The following is a 22,640-nucleotide window of genomic DNA, read 5'->3' on the forward strand; positions in this document are numbered from 1 at the left end:
AAGTTAAGACGATTTTTGTCCACTATTTGCAAACCCTGTCTAATTGTCCTAACAGTTAGAACCAAAAACCTATTATTTTCAGAGTCCAGATCTCTTGGCCCCCTGCCTTGCATATGCATTCTTCAAGTAACACATTGCGTGCTCCTTTATTTCTTTTTCTGTTGATGTAGGGTGGGACTTCAGCACCGCAGCTAGGAGAAAATTATATAATATTACTTCCCAAATAAATGATGATTAATATCTTCTTTAGTATAATCTAAAAAATGAACGGTTTACTAAGCTCAAAGCTGAAATAAATGTATAGAATTTGGCTTGCATCATAGCAGTTGAGCAATAAAGTCTGTCCTAATTAAAGAGTACCCAAAGTTTGAAAGTACAACATAGAATAAGAATAAGAGAAACGGCAAAACAATTTTGTGTCATCTTCCCCATTCACACTATATTATGTGCCATTTTTTTGCTTATTCACATACTATTTTAATCAAAATAATATTAAGAAAGATCTGTATGTATTCAGATAGTATTATTATTGTTCATACTTACTCGTCAAAAGAGGATTGCTGAGATATTTTCGGATATACTTCTACGTTTGAAAAACGTGTCCAAAATGGTGACCAACGAATACTAGCAATGCATTGTGGTATATAACCGGAAAATATGCTGGGTTCGATATTTTCTCAACGTATGCGTTTATTAATGTTGTCGATATTATGGTTGAAATTTAACATTGATAATACATCGCTGCTATGAGCTGATGTGCAATTTTAACGCATGCAATAAGTAAGGATCGGTCACTGTTGTATGGTATTATATATAATGACATTATGGAATAGGATGGGGACAGGCCTGGCATCACGGGGGGAGGGGGGAATGTCGCCCCTTCAGTTTTGGGCAAAAAGTTTTACCTAACTTAATTTGCACCCTAAAAAAATAGTTGTACTTTGTCAATGGTCAGACAACACTAAATGACACGAACAGTCACTCAGTCTGTTTGATGGGCAGGAGGGCTATCCGTCCAGGAACTGCACATATTATTGAGTGTCAACATTACGATCCTGTTTGCTCAGGTGGACCGATTCCTTGCAGTAGTTTATCATTATACTTAAAATCGTTATATAACTAGGACTAGTTATAGCAGTCTGTGCTTTCTGTTGGTTTTACAACATTTTTTTCTTAACGATTCAGAACGTCCATGTAGCTGCAAAAATGAACGCTTATGGTACTTTTCGCTCCAGGCAATACAAACCTTGAGAGTGACGAAAAATGTGAAACTGAACTTCATCGCAAATACCAGATTGCTAGTCGTTATCTTCTATCATGAAGCACTAATCAATGGCATAGCTGCGAGATTTCATTTGGGTAGCTGCACCGTACAGCTCCGTTTCAACCGAAATATCACTCCCCCCTCAGAATTTCAGACGCCCCCCTACAGATTTTTCCTCGGGCACCGCGCACTGATGGGGGACTTTTGTCAAGAAAATAAAAATAGAAACTCTATAGGCACTCAAACATTTTACTGTTTTTTTTCAGGCAGGTGGCAAGACCCCCTCAGCAAAACCCTTGTATGCCAAGCTGTGGGCATTGATTCGGCGAAATTATGGCTATACGTATATATACGTCGCCTCGACGTATAATCAACGTCGAATTGCAACCGTAAAATCGACGACATGAATAAACGCATATATAACGTCGAAAAAACATCTAACACAGTGCCTGAGGCTTTTTACTGTATGTATCGTGTGTGCCGCAATTAGGAGTATACGGCACTCTGCACAGTGTACGAAGTAAATTATTTTCGCAGTAATTAATTTATTATATTTACTATATTTATTATACACGTGTAAATTATTTGCTGCGAAAATAATTTACTTCGTACACTGTGCAGAGTGCCGTATACTCCTAGTTGCGGCACACACGATACATACAGTAAAAAGCCTCAGGCACTGTGTTAGATGTGTTTTCGACGTTATATATGCGTTTGTTAATGTCGTCAATTTTACGGTTGCAATTCGACGTTGATTATACTTCGAGGCGACGTATATATACGTATAGCCGTAATTTCACCGTAAATATACGTATATTCGACGAATCAATGCCCACTGGGAACAAGCTCGCTTCTTTCTACCATGATGTCACCATGACCAAATCTGTCTTTAAACACCTTGCTCAGTCTCTAACGAGACTGTCAAAAATTGCTTTCGCCGATTGTATTGCAAACCGGCGGAAGCGGGGTATTGGGAAAAGTTTTCAACTAGCAATAATCCCGCCTCGGCTAAACCTCACAGGCTACGATACTGCCACTGCGCAAAGCTGACGGTTGCCAGGCAACCGCGGGGATCCTATGGAAATCGTTATCAATCGTCTCATGGCATGTCGTTGCTGTAACGCTTCATATTTGTCGTCTTCTTCTAGCTTGAGGTTTTGAAGAATTTCATGACAGACAAGGGCTCCGTTGGGAACAAAGAAACCCGTTGATTCTTTTCAGCAGCAGAAATACAACCCTTTAAATACAAGATGACAGAACAATGACGAAGGGCATGCCGGGAGGAACTCATGCACTACAGAGGAAAGGGGGCGGGAACGTACAGTTCACATTCAAGCCACAAGTACTCTTCTCGGATGTTGCACAAACAAATCCTAACGTCTTGAAAGCATTGCGGCATGTTTGTGTCCCACTTCCCGTGGCTGCAGGACAACTGACATGAACGGACAAACACAATCTGTGGCGTTTAGCGTGACATAGTCTTGCAGGCATCGTGCTGTCTCACTGCAATACTATACCGCTGGAGGAAACAGTCCATCTGGCCATGAAACTCATTTGAACGTCTAGCTACAGCAACTAACAATATCATGATTTATTCAGGATGTGTGGAATCAGCACGTCCCGGAGACAGCTTCCGAAATCGTGAGCATTCTCTGGTGGTAGGGGCGTTCAAGATGGCGCTCAGGTGGGAGGTAAAGTTTAGTGGTTGAGGATTTTTTTTGAGTTTTTCATGACCTGAATGTTAATTTTTGCTTTTTTTGACTACAGAAAAATAAGGACTTAACACTACTTGTTTAAACTTCAGTTATAATTGAAAGAAAAAAAAACGATTTTTTTTAGGTTTAAGAATTTCGATATGAGTAACACTGGGAAAAGAAAAGAGAGTGCTGGGTCTTCGAAGGAGAACTCTAAGATACCTCACTCGTATATGTATAGCACTACAAGAAAATTGATGGCAACTAAAGGGAAAAGTGAAGCAGCTGGAGGGGACGTGGAAAGAGTGCTGGAGATGCGCTCGTACGCGAGCGCTCGCAGCCCAAGTGAGACTCAGCTGCCAGAGGAAGAGCCGGAGTCCCTGCCCAGCACACCTGTGAAAACCCCGGCAGCCAAGAGAGGAAGGGGCGACCTGACGCTGGAGGAGCTCCAGACCAACATCTTCAACATGATGGCACAGAGCATGGGTGAGCTGAAGGAAATGACTTGATCTAATACAGTCGCAATCGAAAGTCTTAAAAAGTCCATGGACTGTGTGTTTAAAGAGGTTGAAGACTTAAAGAGTGAAGTAAAAGTTCTTAAACAAGTAAATACCAAACAAGAAAAGCATATTAAAGAACTTGAATTGAAAGTGAACGATGTAGATAGATACCGTCGATGATGGAATTTAAAATTATTTGGAGTTAAAGAGGAACGTGATAAGGACCTTGTTGCAACAGTGAAGGGTATCTGTAAAAGGACCCTGCCGGACCAGGAGGATGTAATATCGGCCATTGACTTTGTTCACAAGCTCGGGAGAGCGAACATGTCTGGGCAAGTGCTCCCCAGATCGATTATAATACAGTTCACTAAGAGGACGGCGAGGGACATGCTGTGGCGAGCGGCGAGGGGGAATGAGTATTTGAATGGGAACAAACTGAGGTTTGCAGAGGACCTGTCTGCTGCGGACAGGAGTACCAGGAACCAGCTGTGGCCCCAGGTTGAAGCTGCCAGAAGAGAGGGGAGGAGAGCCTACTTTGTGGGAGCGAGGGCCTTTGTGGACGGGAAGGAGATTTGCTCCCAGTGACTGCTCAGTTAATGATTATGTTTGGTTTTATTTGTTATACCAGTATATACTAGTGTTTCTTTAGTGTTAGTTTGGAATGGTGTAGTTAAGTGTTAAGGACTGTTATAGTTCTGGTTCTTTGAAAAACTCAATAGTTTAGACAGTCTTAGAGTTAGTTATTTGCTTTTGTGTATGTCTTTTTCATGAATGCCAGAGGTACTCGAAATGTTGTTAAAAGAAAAACTGTGTGCTGAGTTTTATTTTTTACAGGAAACGCATGCATGTTGAAACTAAAGTTTATAAATAATTGAGAAATATTAAAGCAAGGAAAATATGATACGTGTAAAATATACAATTTGATCACATAATTACTTAATTACCTCTGGTAGTTAAATGCTTTTTTCTGCTGCGTTTTTTTTCTCTTGTACATGACTCTGATCCTCTTGTTGTATTTGTATTTGTAAATTCTATGTTTAATAAAAAAAATTAAAAAAAAAGCATTCTCTGGTGGTGTCCTGCAGACTTCCTGTGGGCATGCGTTGGTGGTATAGTGGTGAGCATAGCTGCCTTCCAAGCAGTTGACCCGGGTTCGATTCCCGGCTAACGCAGTGGTGAATGTTTTCAAATGCTATCATGAGCCTTGGATTGTGACTAGCAAAGCGAAGCCTTTTGAAAGAGCTAAAGCACTGAAAAACGGAATTGAGGGAGAATCTTACAGGGGATTCTGAGTGGTGTCTGCATACACGCAGTCCGATACGGGTGCTGAAAGCTTGAGCTACTCTCAATGTCATGCTGCCTTTCCCCGGAGTAAATCTGTTACATTGAAAGAATGCTTCTCGCAGGTTCAAAAAGGGACCCTTGTTAATAGGAGAAATCAATGATTTCAAATGAATTCTGTATGCGTTAAAAGACAGCTATACACAGAAAACATGCAGGACACTGCTCATGAGTGTGGAGTTCAGCCGAAACACAGTGCTTTTTTTCAAGCCATCTGACAAAGCCCGCCCACTGAAAACTGCAGCAGATCGTGTAAAGACGTTCAACTTTGTAACTACTGCACGCACAGGAAGCAGAATAAATTCCTCTTTTCAAACTGTCAAAGGTTTGCTTTACGAACGCTGCAGGACATCGCACAATCTCTTTTGAACAGGGACAAACGATTTCTTATGGGGCGCAGTAAGTACTGTTACTGTCACTGCTCGATACCGACGTTGGCCTACTATACCATGTTCAGCCACCGCTAGAAAATGTACGGCTCTAGCACCGGAGCAAGCAACAGGAGGGCCGACGTCAAACAGGCACATGTGTCGGACATGGAGAGCGACGAGAATGAGATTTGAACCCATGACTGCAGAGCACAATGTATTAGCAGTCCATCACCTTAACCACTCAGCCACCTTGTCGACGAAACTGGGCTGTCCGGACATGGGTTGGCGCGCTCCAGATGATCTTTTTCTTTTTTTTCCCTCGTACTCGAGGGTCATTTTCCTGTTCCACATGTGATTTCAACATTTTCCTTGGGAGATGTCAAGCCAGCAAGCCACTGCTGTGGTTCAGTGGCCAGTGTGGAGTTCAGTGGCCCTGTTGTACACAGAAAGCACATTGAGCTCCTTGGACATGAAAAGTTCCAGATAAGAGCCATTTGTCATCCTTTCTCTTGGTGTCGATGTTGCTATTGTATGTAAAGGTGGCAACTTGCTCAGCAAGCAGGCGGAGCACACACCGAATGCAGATGTGTCTGAGTGGTGTGTCCAAGTGGCTGCAAAAGGACAGCACTCCTGGGGCGCCGTGGCTTAGTTGGTTAAAGCGCCTGCCTAGTAAACAGAAGATCCTGGGTTTGAATCCCAACGGTGCCTTCTTTGTTGTGTCTTCTCGAACAGAACTGGTCCTTACAGACAACCGCCTACGGCTAGACTTAATTAAATGCAAGTATTCATTTCCTGTCTTTAACGCGACTTGTTTTTCTTAAAATGGATGCAACTTGCAAAACATGAAATACAAGCCTTGCTAATCAGCGCTAGCGGCTGGCAAAAAAAAAAGAAGTCAGCAATGTTTTTTTCTTTAACCTTAACCCTGCTAATGGAGACGAGTTAAACGACCGAGTCTATGCAGCTTAAACGATGCGCAAGTCGGGTGAAAGTCTTAGCTGAAAGGGTGGTAAATCACACTCACCCCAGTCCTTAATCTTTTAAAGAGGATACAAAATTGAACCTAGTCGCCACATCACATACATCCTGTTCAATGATAAAAAGGTAACATCTATCCTCGCTCCAGAGTAAATCTCACGTTGAGGGCATCTTTTTTTTCACTTTACCGTGAGTCGGGCTCGGCTGCACAGAGGAGAGAGCAGACCAATGAGGTCACAGGGACAGGGGAGTCACACGCTGGCGGTTTGAATACGCGGAAGATCACTGAGGGATCCACAGTATGTGGACCCTCCGTTCGCCATCAGTCCGCACTCCGGACTCTGAATCCTGCCATCCGAGTTAAGATCTCAGCGGAACCTGAGGCGCAGTTCCTTCTTAAAACGTAATCTGGTGAGCATTTCTAGAATCGCACTTGTATAGATGCAGCCTTTAATGTGTTGCTAGGTTAAAATTGATGACTTCTTGTATTTCAGTAGGCAACTGCCCTCTTGATTTTGGATTTAATCTCTTTATTACAGGGGCGCTTTTATGAAGACAGAGTCATGTTCAGGTACTTTGTTTGATGGAGGAAGCTTATTTCGGACTCTGTGATCTGCTCACCTGGAAAGGTCTGCTGTACTACTACAAGAGAGAAGTAGAGTCTGGAAGAAGGGACAATTTTATGATGCTTTGGAAGATAATGTTTTTTTTTTCTTATACTGAAAATGAAAAGTAGTTGTTTCTATATGGACTCAGTCTTTGGAATTTGTATATTTATATATTTCAGTGAACCCTCAGCCATTCCTTCTGTATTGTAATTCAATTTCTCTTTTAAAATTCCTTCCCCACTTCTAGGACCTGCAGTTGCTGAACTCCACAATGGCTTCTATTGGAAAGTCTGTGACTGAGACCAAGTAAGTGTTCACTTTTTTATGAAACCATTATTTATTTTGGAGCAATGAGCAATTCTTATATAAATGCAATAAAATCATTATGCTCAAACTATGAGAGAGAATTTTAAGGATAATTTAAGAAATCAGTCTTAGCTTGTTTCTATACACAGATGGTATTATTTATTTTCAAAGGAAACCCGCGAGGATTCCCCTGGTGTGCAAGATGTGCCTGAATACTTTTGATCAGCTTCCTGCTCATTTCAAGAGAGCGTGTATGAAGCATGCCACGGCAGAAGAGATCGGGATGGCCTCTCAACAGACGAGGGAGGACATGATGAATCACCTGAAGAACGGGGTCATTGTGGATTACCACAGAATAGAGATCAAAGGACACTTTGTGGGCTTGAAATACAAAGAAAATCTTGTTCTATGGTACAAGATAAATACAAAACTTAAGCTTTTATTTTAATTAGATTTATTTATAAAGCATAAGCAATCATTTATTACATTAATATATGTGAAAATAACATTTTAGTATCATACATTTAGTATATTTAGTTCCTAATGCTGAAAGAAATGATCATAGAACATGACATCTAACCTTACCTGCGGTGTTTTTAATCCCTATTGCTCAATGCACGGTGAAAGCATTGCATACATATGTCTGACAATGAGGAATGGGCCCCTGAGACAGTCATTTGCCTGTTTCACAAATGATCGTATTTTACTAGAGATTCTGTTTGGGATTCAGATGTGCATTCTGACAGCAATCCCTTTCAATAAATGATACGTTCTGGATGAGGTCAAAGGTGTTGGAACACTGTATTTAGGATGTGTTTGCAGTGATTGTGTGTCTTCTGCTTCAACGCAGTGATATATAGACGTGCTCCTGTAATTTATTGGTACAAGCCCAGGGCAGTGAGCAGTCTGAGGATTTATTTCCAGACGGCATAGAGCAGTGAAGCAGTGAAGTAGTGCAACACACTGGATCATTATATTGTTAGAATCTATTCTACTTAAATTATTACATTATACACAATTTGAGTTCATTTTAAAAAGTAAAAGGTAATGAAAGGAATGCATTTTCGTAAGAAAGATAATACCGATATGCATGTGATAATCTTCCTTATATCATGTAGTGCGTCATTTGGACACTTTGTGGGATTGAAATACAAAGAAAACCATGTTATATGGTACAAGATAAATACAAAACTTAAGCTTTTATTTTAATTAGATTTGTTTATAAAGCATAAGCAATCATTTATTACATCGCTTCTTGAATTAAATCTTTTGACAAGAGGTAAGACTTCTATTTTACATTTAAACCCATGTTTAGCTGTATTTTTTAGATTTAACTGAACCAATTTCTGTGTGTGATAATGTCCTTGAATTCTGACAACATCACACTAAATTACATGATATAAAACAGCTAATGTTTCTAGAGATAAAGTTTCTGGGATGCTTCTAATTACTTTTTATTACCAGGGACAGTTTAATTCACCTTGTACAGTACTGAAAGACCAAGATGCTTTTTTCTAAAGTTATTTAACATTTTATAGAACTTTGTCTACTATGGCAACATGATGAGCTTGGTGAAACTTGGAAAAATACTGCTTGGACACTTATCTTAAGATAAAGATAGGATAAAGGTTTATCTTTTGCACCTACCTGACCCCCAGGGAAGGCCAATGCTTTCTAAGTTGATGGTTCCCTACAGTAGACTGTACCTTATCTTCAAAGGTAATGTATATTGACCCAAATCAGTTTTGGACTCCAATCTACTGATGAAATGGAGCCTATCCTTTTTTCAGGATTTTAGCATCATACGTTTGGTATATTTAGTCCCTAATGATGAAAGAAATGATCATAGAACATTTGGACACTTTGTGGGCTTGAAATACAAAGAAAATCATGTTCTATGGTACAAGATAAATACAAAACTTAAGCTTTTATTTTAATTAGATTTATTTATAAAGCATAAGCAATCATTTATTACATTAATATATGTGTGTAGCGGCGAGGCTTATTAATAAGGCAGAATTAAGTGTTCTGAGCCTTTCCAAATGAGGCCCCATTTCTCTGTTCATCTCTGTGGTGCAACCACAGAGAGACTATTCATGCAGGGTGATTTAAGGTCCTAGGACAGCTCCCAAAGGGGGATGCACTTAGCTAAGCCTTTCTATCATGATCAATGGTCATCCATTGGCGCCTATCTGTCTAGGGAGTGCCAGTTGGACATCTGGACTGCATTACTAAGTGTCAGGACTAAGTGACTCATATCTCACCTTGATCAATCAATCAGGGACTGGTAGGGCCGAGTAACCCACGTGGGACTCTGATGCCCATGGAACTTTCAGCCAATCAATGAGCTGAAGTTCCTCCAGGTAAAAACAGGCAACACAGAGAGCCTGTGAGATTCAGTAAGATTCAGAAGGGAGGATTCAGAGGATTCTGTGGACAATTCTAAAGGGAATTCAAAGGAGAATTCCAGGGCAGGACGGCCCAGGAGCAGAAGGCTCCCAAGGGCAGGACATTCTCGCAGCGCGCCTCCTGACCATCCTGAGACTCAGCCCGGACAACCACGGAACGGCCAGTGTGTCTGAGTGCCAGAACTTTCCTTTGTTCTAAGAGTCTAGAGTGGAGGTTGCCAGAGAGTAACCAGCAGCAGGCCTCGTGAACAGGTCGGAACTGTGGAAAGCTGAATCACTATTCAGAACTAGCTCTTCATTAGGAACGAACCGGTCCTCTTCCTGACTTGCTGGGACCCACAGTCATCTTTTCTCCTGTGCACAAACTTTGCTAGTTAAAGCCAACACTAACTAGCCGGTCAGTGAGCATCAGCAGCGCTGTCGCAAGCCGCACAGCACAGCCTGGCACCGAGCCAGAGAGCGCGGATTGGACAGCAACAGCCTGCAACTGTTTCTTTGTACCCGCAGGAAGATCTGAATCCCCAAAGATTGGATGAGTATTCAACTTCAATGCATTACAGCTCGAGAATTCAATTGTTATCCCAACCAGTTGATATCAATTTAATTCCTAAGAGTTATGTACTTGTTTGAGTATCTAATGTAGAAGTTATAACCAAGTTCATTAACGAAACGGTCTTAATGAATGATATACTGAACGTATGTCCTCTTGATATGTGTAACACTTCGTAACTGACTGAATATATATCTTTTGTATTCTGATAACCCTCTTGATAAGATCTGTTAGGTTTACATGCATATTTTATGTATTAATAAATGTATCCTCATGTATTAGTACCTGTGTGTGCGCGTTGTTTGAGTTATGTCGCATGGTTTGATTCTAAAGCCATCAAAAGAATCAACTTTGTGATTTACTGCTATAATTAATAATTGTCTCAGTAAATGCCCAAACCCTACAGAACTGGTGCCTTCAGAGAGCCACTACATTTAATTTTGCTATGGCAACATTACATATTTGGCGTCCCTGAGCCGGTTTTCTTACATTATTTGGCGTCCCTGGGTGGGCGTGGCAAGACTGAAATGAGTCAACCAAGCGGAATAATTCAATATAAAACGCCGCGGGTTTCATACACAACAATACGATGTGCTGAAAGCCGAAAGAAAAAAAAGTTCCCCTTGCTCTTTAAGCAGTGCTTGATTGTTTTGTGATCTTTTGCGATCTACCGGGTTGATTGCATACTTGATCTTGTGGTTTTCTGTGGTAAAACTGTGATTTCGTACTTAAAAGTAATACTCTTTAAGTTTAACGATGGTTGCTAAAAGGTCTGAATTCGAGTCGCTATTAAGCACTCTCTCTAGCAGCGACAGGTCTGACCACGATCTCTTCCATATCTCCGTCAGCGGAGAAGCTAGAAGGATAAATCTCCATTCTCTGAGAGAGCTAGCGAAGGACATAGAGAGATTTGACCCCGCAGTGTCAAAGAATAATATCGAGAGTTATATTCAGGACCTCAGGTATACCCTGCAGTATCTGCCAAACGCCACAGAACAGGAGAAAGTGTTTCTGGTCAGGAAAACTACCAGCAGAGCTGTACATGAGTGGATGGCTAGGCAGATGAAAGAAGTCTGTAATGATTTTGAGCAGCTTTGTCAAGCACTTATCGAAGAATACAGTGCGTTTATTGACCCGACTGCTGCGATAGCCGCCGCTCTTAACATTAAGCACAAGAGAGCAGAGTCCCCTCGCGAATATTACGAGAGACTTAGACGAACTTATTTTGCAGGGCGAAATGATGAGGGTTGCGAAGAGAACACACATTTCAAGGGTTTATTCATTGCGAATCTCCACCCGTCAGTCAGAAAGATGATCTTAATGCATACAGATGCACAGACCATGAAAATGACTGATATTAAGAGATTCGTGCAGAAAGCCTGGGAGTATGATGTCCAAAGTCGCTCTGAGCAAAAAGCTGTTAAAGTGACTGTGTTTGCCGTCAGAGCCAGCAGGGTTAATTCCCCCCTGCTCGAAGGAGCACAGGCTCCTGAGCTGGCTAAGCCCCGTTCCAAAGCATGCACACAGGACCACACCCAGCGTCCTAAGTGCCATGAGAACACCGGGGGAGGGAAAGGGCTAGATAAAGCTGAACAAAAGGATTCAGTAGCCACCCGCCTGGCCAGGCTTGAACAAGCTTTATTAGGACAGGGACAACCGCTCCCCAAGGCTGCCGGAAGCGTGAATGAGCTGATACTCTCCACTGGAGGAGGCGGAGACCCGCCCCCTCTCCCTCCCTCAGTCTATCTGATTGAGCGGAAGGGTTCCTGCCTGGATGAATTCAGCCACTCCCAAGTGAGTGCTGACTCCACCCCTGAAGTCACAGAGCAGGCAGTAAAACACAGAGGAAAAGCAAGAAGCTTTTACCTCAAGGCTGCCATGGGAGATGTCTTACACTGTGAGACACTGATTGACACTGAGGTTGAAAGGTGTTTGATGTCACACGGCAAGCTCAAACGGGTTGAAAAAGAAAAGGGCATGCGACTCAGAGAGGAACCTTTGGTGGATCACCAGAAAGGCAAAGTGTGGAAACAGGTCAAGGCTCCTAAGCCTTCTGTACAGAAGGAAAGGGGGGCCAAGAGGCAGACTGTGCTCACACAGTGCCCACCGAACACAGAAGCCTATGTGGAGATTCCTTCTGTTCCCTCTGGACAAGAAATAAAAATATTTCCTTGTTCCCCGGATATACAGGGAAGTCGTGTCCCGGCCAAGGTCCCAACAGCCTCCATGCCACAGGAGCGGTGCTCCAAGCAGCCGCCTGATCCACCAGGTAAAGCACACACCTTTTACATCCCTAAAGAGGAGCAGATCTCCCCACCTGGCGATGAAAAGGAGCTTTCCCTGTGCACCCTGGCACCCAAGAGGGGTCAGGAACACCACCCTGCAGTGGTGGAAGGGATCCAGATGGCAGGAGAGCAGGTTGGTGATGTAGCTCTCACCCTTAGCCCTGAGAGGTCCTCTATTAGTAAGGATCTGCTTGAGCAGCTGTCACAGGGCCACCGCCAGGTGCCCCTGGTGCAACATTCACAGGTTAGACAGGAGGTCCAGCTGGACGCTGAGACTACTGCGCTGTGGACACACCTGATCCCAGATGCCGATTCCCTCTGCTGTGACCCAGGGAACCTGCAGTCAGGTAACATTATTTCTCACAACTACCAGGTAGTGAGTGAGACTGACCTGATTGTTCCTGCCTCAACGGCAGGGTTGCCAACACACCCAGTCCCCCAGAAGGGACAGGGAATGAAAGCCGAGCCGGTTTTCTTACAGCCACCAGCTCAGTCTGTCAGTCTGAGTCTGACCAACAGTGGTTCAGCCAGACTGGAGCTGGATGGTCAAGTCACCCGCCTGCCAGTGCAGGACATCGCAAAGAGGGGTGTCAGAATCCCCGCCTGCACTGACATGGGCCTGGTGAGTGATAGTAAGTTCAAAGACAGTGAACTAGCTATCCCAGTGCTGGGGCAGCTCCCTGAACCCCTAGCAAGGGAAGGGGGGAGCGAGCAGGTGTCCTACACCCACGCCCAGCGAACGATTGTAAACATGCCGATAAAGGGATTCCTCAATCAGGAAGTGTACAGGGTGGACCTGAACAGTGAGAATGGGGTAACAATCCCAGATCACTCAGGTGCTCCAGATGACCACTCAGCCGAGGGTCAGGCATGCTCTACCGCTGCACCACCCCCTGCAGGGTTCCTAGAGCACAGGCATGAACAAATCGAAAAAGCAGATGCCCTGGAAAAGGAGGAGCAGCATCAGCAGCTGCGTCAGATCTCCCCATATTTCCAGGATGTTGGTGCCCAAGATGCCACAGGGCATACTGAGAAAGACACCATGTACACGCTGCGCCAGCTTAGAAAGGCGACAGTCACTCAGAAGGAGATGACTGGGATCAGCCACCCGAAAAGACTTTTGGGAGGACTGATTGCTGCCGCCACTGTTGCACGTTTGCTTTTTTCTGGTAGGTTTGTGTGCTACTGGCACTCTCACCCTGACTGCCCCAAGAAGGCAGGGGTCAGAGATGCCGGAGGGTAGTGACAGACTGTATCGACAGCAGCAAAAGTTGGAAAGCTTAGGGAAAACCCTACAGGCAATTTCCTATGCAACAGGGTTAAACCTTATTCCCCAACCAGTGGACATGATTGTTGGTGTTATACAGTGGGTTTATGCTTGTGTGCAACAGGCCAGAATGTTGACACAAGACCTATTAAGGGAGCTTAGTGCCACTGTAGCTAGTCTAACCACGGCACGATTCCCAACCCACTTGATTCCACTCTTCTCAGTAGAGGAGTATGTGACATTAACCCCATCGCTCATAGCTCACCCAGAAGGCAATCCAAGATTGAATTTGGTTCCAAATCTTGAGATGGGTATGGCTACCAAAGCTATCCATTGGCTGTGTCTAAACGATTCACCAATGAAGGGTGTAAAGCTACTAACGAGCAGAGGGAGGTTAATGAACCCCATGAAGAGCAGGTAGGAAGTAAATGGCTGGTCAGCACACCACATTTAACTGACACTATGACTTGTGACAGGCATGATACAGCTACCACAATGCAGCTACCTAATCAAACAGTTTTCCTGCAAGTTCCCGAGGAGGCCATAGTACAGCATGGTAACTTAACACTGTACGGTCTGGAACCAGACAACATAAGACCAAACTTGAGGTCATGGATGCCTTCAGGTGCCACACTATTGAATTGGATAGAAATCCAAGAAACAGTAAGCCCTGAAGAGGTACAGGTAGTTAGTTTGCTTTAATGGAACAAACCTCCAAACCACCCAAGCAGATACCCAACACAGGTGTTGTGGTTTATCGCGGGGCTGGGAACAGGAACTGTTGTTATTGTAACACTGCTGCTGGGAAGCTGGATCATGACTGACAGTGTACTCTGAATGCTGTACTCTTGCATCAAAATGTAATCTGGGTAGCATGAATGAGTCAAAGGTAGCATGTCAAAAGAAAGGAAGTGATTTCTCCCCAAATATGTACTACAGAGGTATCAGATATTGACAGTGAACTTCCTGATGTGTAATTCCTAGACTTAGATAATGTCTCCTACCGTGTTTATACATACTCCAGATGTTATTCATCCTGTTTGTATCCAACGCTGGTTCCGGTATGAATTCTCGAGGAGTAATGTGGACATTTAAGATTAATGTTCTAATGGCAAGGGACATCACTTAACTCTGTTTTGTTTTGAAGGCAACAACGCCTCAGGACCTCATGACCTTCAAAAAGGGGGGATATGTAGCGGCGAGGCTTATTAATAAGGCAGAATTAAGTGTTCTGAGCCTTCCCAAATGAGGCCCCATTTCTCTGTTCATCTCTGTGGTGCAGCCACAGAGAAACTGTTCTGCAGGGTGATTTAAGGTCCTAGGACAGCTCCCAAAGGGGGATGCACTTAGCTAAGCCTGGCTATCATGATCAATGGTCATCCATTGGCGCCTATCTGTCTAGGGAGTGCCAGTTGGACATCTGGACTGCATTACTAAGTGTCAGGACTAAGTGACTCATATCTCACCTTGATCAATCAATCAGGGACTGGTAGGGCCGAGTAACCCACGTGGGACTCTGATGCCCATGGAACTTTCAGCCAATCAATGAGCTGAAGTTCCTCCAGGTAAAAACAGGCAACACAGAGAGCCTGTGAGATTCAGTAAGATTCAGAAGGGAGGATTCAGAGGATTCTGTGGACAATTCTAAAGGGAATTCAAAGGAGAATTCCAGGGCAGGACGGCCCAGGAGCAGAAGGCTCCCAAGGGCAGGACATTCTCGCAGCGCGCCTCCTGACCATCCTGAGACTCAGCCCGGACAACCACGGAACGGCCAGTGTGTCCGAGTGCCAGAACTTTCCTTTGTTCTAAGAGTCTAGAGCGGAGGTTGCCAGAGAATAACCAGAGGATCCACCCGAGGTTAGCACCAGCAGCAGGCCTCGTGAACAGGTCGGAACTGTGGACAGCTGAATCACTATTCAGAACTAGCTCTTCATTAGGAACGAACCGGTCCTCTTCCTGACTTGCTGGGACCCACAGTCATCTTTTCTCCTGTGCACAAACTTTGCTAGTTAAAGCCAACAGTGAGCATCAGCAGTGCAGCGTCGCAAGCCGCACAGCACAGCCTGGCACGGAGCCAGAGAGCGCGGATTGGACAGCAACAGCCTGCAACTGTTTCTTTGTGCCCGCAGGAAGATCTGAATCCCCAAAGATTGGATGAGTATTCAACTTCAATGCATTACAGCTCGAGAATTCAATTGTTATCCCAACCAGTTGATATCAATTTAATTCCTAAGAGTTATGTACTTGTTTGAGTATCTAATGTAGAAGTTATAACCAAGTCCATTAACGAAACGGTCTTAATGAATGATATACTGAACGTATGTCCTCTTGATATGTGTAACACTTCGTAACTGACTGAATATATATCTTTTGTATTCTGATAACCCTCTTGATAAGATCTGTTAGGTTTACATGCATATTTTATGTATTAATAAATGTATCCTCGTGTATTAGTACCTGTGTGTGCGCGTTGTTTGAGTTATGTCACATGGTTGGATTCTAAAGCTATCAAAAGAATCAACTTTGTGATTTACTGCTACAATTAATAATTGTCTCAGTAAATGCCCAAACCCTACAGAACTGGTGCCTTCAGAGACCCCCTACATTTAATTTTGCTATGGCAACATTACATATTTGGCGTCCCTGAGCCGGTTTTCTTACATGTGAAAATAACATTTTAGCATCATATTATTACATACAGGTCTCTAGCTTCAACACAGTGATATATATATATACTCAGTGATTTATTGGTACATGCCCAGGTCAATAATCAGAATGAGGATTTATTTCCAGACGGGCTACAGGTAGTGTTGTGAAATACTTCAACACACTGGATCGCAGATTTAGACCCCCTGCACTCTTACTCCTTAAAAACCAAAGAAATGAAGATATGTAGCAATTACATTGCAACAGGGCTGACAGTGACTTAATGCTTATACTAGTGGACTTCTGGTACCTTTAGGGTACGGTGTTCCCTGAAGGGCTCTCAAACCCCGCATTTCAGATGCCTAGCTGTTTCGCTGATGTGTTGCACCTCAGAATCACTTTTAAACCTTACCTCTGGTATCTTTAATCCCTATTGCTCAACGCATGGTGAAAGTATTGCATAAATGTGTCTGAAAATGAGCAATGGGCACCTGAGAGACTCATTTGCCTGTTTCACAAATGATCATATTTGACTAGAGATTCTGTTTGGGATTCAGTTGTGCATTCTGACAGCAATCGCTTTCAAAAAACGATACATTCTGGATGAGGTCAAGGTGCAGGAACACTGTATTTAGGATGTGTTTGCACTTATTCTGTGTCTCTAGCTTCAACACAGCGATATATGTATATGCTCACTGATTTTTTGGTACATGCCCAGGGCAATAATCATTATGAGGATTTATTTCCATATGTGCTAGAGGTAGTGTTGTGAAATTCTTCAACACACTGGATCGCAGGTTTAAACCCCCTGCACTCTTACTCCTTAAATACCAACAAATGCAGATATGTAGCAATCATATTGTAGCGGACACTCATTTGCCTGTTTCACAAATGATCATATTTTACTAGAGATTCTGTTTGGGATACGGATGTGCATTCTGACAACAATCTCTTTCAAAAAATGATTTTACCTTATCGCAGCTTTGCCCTTCTTGCCTCTTTGGAAAATATCTCCATCTTGTGGTCGTTGTTGGTAATGTCTAGACAATATCTCCATCTTGTGGTCGTTGTTGGTAATGTCTAGACAACATCTCCATCTTGTGGTCGTTGTTGGTAATGTCTTCTTATGCCCTTTTTTATTTTAATTCTCTATTAGTTGATTCTAGTATCTCTACAATGGAGCTGAAAATTTTCCAGAAAGTGGTTGCAAGCCCGATATCATGCGAAGAAACTTCAGGATTCGGGGATCAGTCAATGGATTTTCTTCAAAGTTGGATTTTTGCACTCTGTGGACCAAGAGATGTTGTTCTATAATGTTTTTTTTTTTCAAATTTAAAAATATCATTTTTTCATGGAGCTTTGAATGGGATGGATTCACCCTCCTTTAGCCAGGACAGAGCTCCAGGAGCCTGGGTAGGATTCTAGCTTTCTCCCCTTGCAGGCACCTGGCACAGAAGACAATATTTTTTTCCTTAAAATCTTTTTTTTGTGTGTTCCTTGTTGTTCCAAACTTAATTTTAATCACTTTTAATTAGAGATTTTATTAAAAATAGTGCAATAAATGACTAATTTCACAAAAATTAATGTAATATAAAACGGATGTTTTCAACTTTATTGTAGTGTTTTAGAAACTAATATGTCTTCAAAAATGGTTGTTTTTCACTCCTATGAATGAAAACTGTTGTTATATGATGTTTTTTTTTTCAAATTTTAAATGATCATTTTTTCATGGAGCTTTGAAGGGGATGGATTCACCCTCCTTTAGCCAGGACAGAGCTCCAGGAGCCTGGGTAGGATTCTAGCTTTCTCCCCTTGCAGGCACCTGGCACAGAAGACATCATTTTTTTCCTTAAAATCTTTTTTTTTTGTGTTCCTTGTTGCTCCAAACTTAATTCTATTCACTTTTAATTAGAGATTATATTAAAAATAGTGCAATAAATGACTAATTTCACTAAAAATACTAAAAGTAATATAAAACGGATGTTTTTAACTTTATTGTAGTGTTTTAGAAACTAATATGTCTTCAAAAATGGTTATTTTTCACTCCTAGGAATGAAAGCTGTTGTTATATGATGTTTATTTTCAAATTTTGAAAAAGCAAAGGATTCTAGCTTTCTCCCCTTGCAGGCATCGGACACAGAGAACCTCATGGTTTTCCTAAAAATCATTTTTTATGTTCCCTGGTGTTCCAAACTTAGTTTTAATCAATTTTAATTTGTTATGTTACAAACAGGGTAATAAAGTCTTAATTGGACTATAACTAATGTCATATTGTCTGCTACAAAACTGATATTTTCAGCTCTATTGTAGAGATTCTAGAATCAACTAATAAAGAATTGAAATAAAAAAGGGCATAAGAAGACATTACCAACAACGACCACATGATGGAGATATTGTCTAGACATTACCAACAACGACCACAAGATGGAGATATTGTCTAAACATTACCAACAACGACCACAAGATGGAGATATTTTCCAAAGAGGCAAGAGGGGCAAAGCTGCGATAAGGTAAAATCATTTTTTGAAAGAGATTGTTGTCAGAATGCACATCCGTATCCCAAACAGAATCTCTAGTAAAATATGATCATTTGTGAAACAGGCAAATGAGTGTCCGCTACAATATGATTGCTACATATCTGCATTTGTTGGTATTTAAGGAGTAAGAGTGCAGGTTTAAACCTGCGATCCAGTGTGTTGAAGAATTTCACAACACTACCTCTAGCACATATGGAAATAAATCCTCATAATGATTATTGCCCTGGGCATGTACCAAAAAATCAGTGAGCATATATATATATATCACTGGGTTGAAGCTAGAAACACAGAATAACTGCAAACACATCCTAAATACAGTGTTCCAGCACCTTTGACCTCATCCAGAACGTATCATTTCTTGAAAGGGATTGCTGTCCGAATGCACATCTGAATCCCAAACAGAATCTCTAGTAAAATACGATCATTTGTGAAACAGGCAAATGACTGTCTCAGGGGCCCATTTCTCATTGTCAGACACATGTATGCAATGCTTTCACTGTGCATTGAGCAATAGGGATCAAAAACAGAATGGAAACAGACAAGGATGGGATTTGAACCCATGCGTGCAAAGCACAATGGACTAGCAATCCATCGCCTTAACCACTCGGCCACCTCGTCAACAAAACTGGGCTGTCCCAACTGGGTTGGCGCGCTCCAGATGATCTTTTTCTTTTTTTTCCTTCGTACTCGAGGGTCATTTTCCTGTTCCACATGCGATTTCAACATTTTCCTTGGGAGATGTCAAGCCAGCAAGCCACTGCTGTGGTTCAGTGGCCAGCGTGGAGTTCAGTGGCCCTGTTGTACACAGAAAGCACATTGAGCTCCTTGGACATGAAAAGTTCCAGATAAAAGCCATTTGTCATCCTTTCTCTTGGTGTCGATGTTGCTATTGTATGTAAAGGTGGCAACTTGCTCAGCGAGCAGGCGGAGCACACACCGAATGCAGATGTGTCTGAGTGGTGTGTCCAAGTGGCTGCAAAAGGACAGCACTCCCGGGGCTCTGTGGCTTAGTTGGTTAAAGCGCCTGTCTAGTAAACAGGAGACCCTGGGTCTGAATCCCAGTGGATAACTGCCTACGGCTAGACTTAATTAAATGCAAGTATTCATTTCCTGTCTTTAACACGACTTGTTTTTCTTAAAATGGATGCAACTTGCAAAACATGAAATACAAACCTTGCTAATCAGCGCTAGCAGCTGGCAAAAAAAAAAAGAAGTCAGCAATGTTTTTTTTCTTTAACCTTAACCCTGCTAATGGAGAAGAGTTAAACGACCGAGTCTATGCAGCTTAAACGGTGCGCACGTCGGGTTCTTAGCTGAAAGGGTGGTAAATCACGCTCACCCCAGTCCTTAATCTTTTAAAGAGGATACAAAATTGAACCTAGTCGCCACATCACATACATCCTGTTCAATGATAAAAAGGTAACATCTATCCTTGCTCCAGAGTAAATCTCACGTTGAGGGCATATTTTTTTTTCACTTTACCATGAATCGGGCTCGGCTGCACAGAGGAGAGAGCAGAGCAATGAGGTCACGGGGACAGGGGAGTCACACGCTGGCGGTTTGAATACGTGGAAGATCACTGAGGGATCCACAGTATATGGACCCTCCGTGCGCAATCAGTCCGCACTCCGGACTCTGAATCCTGCCATCTGAGTTAAGATCTCGGCAGAACCTGAAGCGCAGTTCCTTCTTAAAACGTAATCTGGTGAGCATTTCTAGAATCGTACTTGTATAGATGCAGCCTTTAATGTGTTGCTAGGTTAAAATTGATGACCTCTTGTATTTCAGTAGGCAACTGCCCTCTTGATTTCAGATTGAATTTCTTTATTACAGGGGCGCTTTTATGATGACAGAGTCATGTTCAGGTACTTTGCTTGATGGAGGAAGCTCATTTCGGACTCTGTGATCTGCTCACCTGGAAAGGTCTGCTGTACTACTACAAGAGAGAAGTAGAGTCCGGAAGAAGGGACAATTTTATGATGCTTTGGAAGGTAGTTTTTTTTTCTTTGAAATCGAAATGAATCAGAATATCAGAGCAAAAGACAAACTCTTGGTTTGGTTTAAAGAGATATGGTTTTAAAACAGACAAAATGTAGAAAACAGGTGTTTCTCACTTTTGGAAAAGAATGGACCGGGGGTATTTTACTAGTTGCAGTGCTGAGCTCACCGGGTTGCAGTCCTGCAGTGTTGCACCAGGGTCAGTGGTGCAATGGATAACACGTCTGACTACGGATCAGAAGATTGTAGGTTCGACTTCTGCCTGGCTCGGGTCGTTTTTAAACGCATCAGGCTACTCCCTAAGTAGCCTGTGCTACTTACTGTATTGTAATCGTACCCAGTAAGAGATTTCCTTCATGTAAATGAACTGCACCTGACAGCTTTAGAAAAACACCTGGGCTCAGTACGGTGCTGAGAGCTCAGCGTTGCTGTTGTTCTAATTAGCACGCACTGCATCGGCTATGAACCCGAACTTTTCAATTATTCCGATCAGTAAGTCAACACGTAGTCCACATGAAAGGTAGAAATATTCTCTTGTCTGTCTCTTGTTTGTATAGAACTGAATGTCCCTGACAATGTACTGTTAGTTTTAATTGAAGAACGGCATTTGTGTTCAAATATACCAGACAAGTTTACGTAACTGCTCATGCGACACTCAGTTGTAATTAGTCAAGAAATAAAGTCGAACAACAGCTGCGGGTTTGATTCTGAACGTATGAGATTGCAGCGCCTTTTACTTCCATTGACAAATGATAGAGATTCGAAGAGAGATCCTTCAGACCAACAAGCAAACCCACGGCTATTTCGGTTTTCTATCTAGGCAACGTTGGTGTCTGCAATAGCATACATGAAAGCGTGATGCAATTTCTGTGGCTACATTTGTTGCACATCATGCACAGTAAGAGTGTTTCTAACACCAAATAAAAAGTCAACAATTAGCGATCACGCCTTCTCCTCAGTTAACCCACTGAAACCCTTGCTGTTAACAGTTCTTGAATGCGTGCTTTACGAGCACCTACATATCGTGTCGGTTCTTTCAGCTTTATTCATTAGGTTTTCAAAGGCATAAGTAGAGCACCAGAGGTGCGAACGCAGAATGTGTGGTTATCTGAAGAACTGCTTTCCATGGCAGCGGGTCCAAGCGATTTAGCATTTTTATAGTACCGGGAAAGGAGAAGCGGCACTTTGCCTTTGCCGCGCAGGCACAAGGCGACGTGCGGCAGACGCCGGAGTCGGCAGGTTTCGAACCTGCGCGGGGAAGCCCCAACGCATTTCGAGTCCATCGCCTTAACCACTCGGCCATGACAAAAGCGAGCTCGCTGCCGCCGCATTCCTCCTATAATCTAACACGGAGTGCGAAGTCGCTGCGGAAACCTTTTTAAAGTCGCTCTCCGTTAAAAAAAAAAATACCTTTCACAAGATTCGTGCCGGCAGACAGACATGCCTCAGAGGGTTTAAGGCTGGCTTCACGTTCAAATGATGAAGTCCCCCAGTCCGGATGTCAAAATGCAACTTTGGCAGACAGAAAAAACATCAACAAACCACAAATGTGGAAAAGGATTTTACAAGCTGCACCACACTGCACTTTCCAAAGCATTTACATTCGTGTTAGACGCAGGAATTGCCTTTGATTTTCGCGCTTACGAACGCCATGGAAAACGAAACAAAACTAAAGCCCTCAGCTCCTGCACTTGATTATAATGCCGTTACGTGTCGAAGCAGGAATTTACGTCATCCTACCACTGCAACACGGGGAATAGAGGGAAATGAGAACAATCTACGAATTGTCTCTAAACAGTCCCTACAGTTGTAAGACGCCTGGAAGCGTGCACCCCCATCATTAATCTTTGCGCATCTGTGCAAGGTAAACTCTGGAGCAGTCTCTGA

At 42.8% G+C, this 22,640-nt stretch overlaps 3 non-coding genes across 3 annotated transcripts; 1 reads left to right on the forward strand and 2 right to left on the reverse strand.

Moving 5' to 3' along the window:
* Positions 1-2,170: 2,170 nt before the first annotated feature.
* LOC148634486 (U4 spliceosomal RNA) lies at positions 2,171-2,312 on the reverse strand. The gene has a single exon (XR_015933605.1). It is a non-coding gene; the product is annotated as a U4 spliceosomal RNA (small nuclear RNA).
* A 2,246-nt stretch (positions 2,313-4,558) lies between these two features.
* On the forward strand, positions 4,559-4,630 carry trnag-ucc (transfer RNA glycine (anticodon UCC)). Its single transcript has one exon. It is a non-coding gene; the product is annotated as a tRNA-Gly (tRNA).
* Positions 4,631-19,291: 14,661 nt separating this feature from the next.
* trnas-gcu (transfer RNA serine (anticodon GCU)) lies at positions 19,292-19,373 on the reverse strand. The gene has a single exon. It is a non-coding gene; the product is annotated as a tRNA-Ser (tRNA).
* Between the last annotated feature and the right edge of the window lie 3,267 nt (positions 19,374-22,640).

This window comes from Lepisosteus platostomus, unplaced genomic scaffold (genome assembly GCF_059453375.1).
Source record: "Lepisosteus platostomus isolate fLepPlt1 unplaced genomic scaffold, fLepPlt1.hap1 Scaffold_32_H1, whole genome shotgun sequence".
Lineage (NCBI taxonomy): Eukaryota > Metazoa > Chordata > Actinopteri > Semionotiformes > Lepisosteidae > Lepisosteus > Lepisosteus platostomus.